The sequence below is a fragment of the Colobus angolensis genome, unplaced genomic scaffold (genome assembly GCF_000951035.1).
Source record: "Colobus angolensis palliatus isolate OR3802 unplaced genomic scaffold, Cang.pa_1.0 Scaffold31, whole genome shotgun sequence".
NCBI classification, from domain to species: Eukaryota; Metazoa; Chordata; class Mammalia; order Primates; family Cercopithecidae; genus Colobus; species Colobus angolensis.
Window position 1 is genome coordinate 665,473 of NW_012116377.1, and position 1,817 is coordinate 667,289.

The following is a 1,817-nucleotide window of genomic DNA, read 5'->3' on the forward strand; positions in this document are numbered from 1 at the left end:
TTTTAGTAGAGACGGGGTTTCACAGTGTTAGCCAGGATGGTCTCGATCTCCTGACCTCGCGATCCACCCGTCTCGGCCTCCTAAAGTGCTGGGATTACAGGCTTGAGCCACCGTGCCCGGCCAGTTCCACATTTTCACAATATGAATTCTTTCTCCATCCAGTCTTGCCAATATGAGTATTTTAATATACTTTTGGATTTTTGCTCATCTCATTGTCATAAAGTGATATGCAGCATAAATTGCATTTTCTTTATGAGGAATATGAAGCATCTTCTTAAAGGTTTAAGGGTCTTTATCTTTTCATATAAAATATCTATTTATGTCTTTTGCCTATTTCTACATAGGCTGTAGGATCTTTCATATCTCAGTTTTTACGTTTACGTGTATTAAGTGAATGACTCTGTCACATAAGTTGCAGACATCTCCAATTTGTCATTTTCATTTGTTTATATTTTTAGTCCTACAAAAAATTATTGATTCTTCCTCATTTTTACTGGATTTCTGAGTCACAGTTATTGATTTCCTAATTCCCATGTCATAAAGAAATTCGCCCATGTTTACTTCTAGTACTGGTAAAGTTTCTTTTTGTTTTCTTCTTACATTTATATCTCTTGATTTATTGGGACTTTATCCTGCTTTACACTGCCAGGAATGATTCTAATCTTTTTTTTTTTTTTTTCCCCCAAAAAGGTTATAAACCTGTACCAACACTAATTATCAAAAAGTTCTTCATTTTCAAAATGGTTCCAGCATAATGTTTCCTGCAAAGAAAGGCGATTAGGAAAAAATAAAGGGCTGTTTTGTCATACATGAGGCAGACTTGAGACATTATCAACATTCAAAAATATATAAATGGAGTAGAGGTTCAATAAGCACGCAACTCAAGCATTCAAGAAGATCCAGAAATTCACCATGAAGGGGATGGGAGCACCAGCTATGCACACAGACACCAAACTCAACAAGGCAGTCTGGGCCAGCAAAAAAAAAAAAACCTCCCCTAACCAAAAGGGAATGAACCATACTTAATCTGTATATAGATGGGCAGAAAGAGTAATGTGGACAAAGATTTACCAAATAACTTCTAGGCTGGGCGTGGTGGCTCATGCCTGTAATCCCAGCACTTTGGGAGGCCAGGGTAGGCAAATTACTTGAGGTCAGGAGTTCAAGATCAGTCTAGCCAACATGATGAAACCCAGTCTCTACTAAAAATACAAAAGTTAGCCAGGCGTGGTGGCACGTGCTGGTAATCCCAGCAACTCGGGAGGCTGAGGCAGGAGAATCACTTGAACCTGGGAGACGGTTGCAATGAGCTGAGATCGCGCCACTGCACGCCAGCCTGGGCAAAACAGTGAGACTCCATCTCAACAAAACAAAACAAAAAAAAACAAACTTCTAAATGTTATTTTTCTCAGTGTACTTGTCACGTTAAACATCTATTCAACATGAATGAAAATGGATTATAATAAAGTTACATAACAAAAAATTATTTTTCAGGCAAATTGTGAAATTCCATAGATGACAGTAATTTAGGAGGGAAATACCTGTTAAAGGTCTGACTTATAAGTGTGCTAAATATGTGTACATATACCAACCATTTCTTAACTCATGTAACACTAAAAGATACCAAGAACTTCACTTAGAAGAAATTGATAAAGTAACTTTTCATCATTCAAAATTATCCATCCAGGCTGGGCACGGTGGCTCACACCTGTAATCCTTGCACTTTGGGAGGCTGAGGCGGGCGGATCACCTGAGGTCAGGGGTTCAAGACCAGACCAGCCTGGCTGACATGGTGAAACCCCATCTCTATTAAAAAT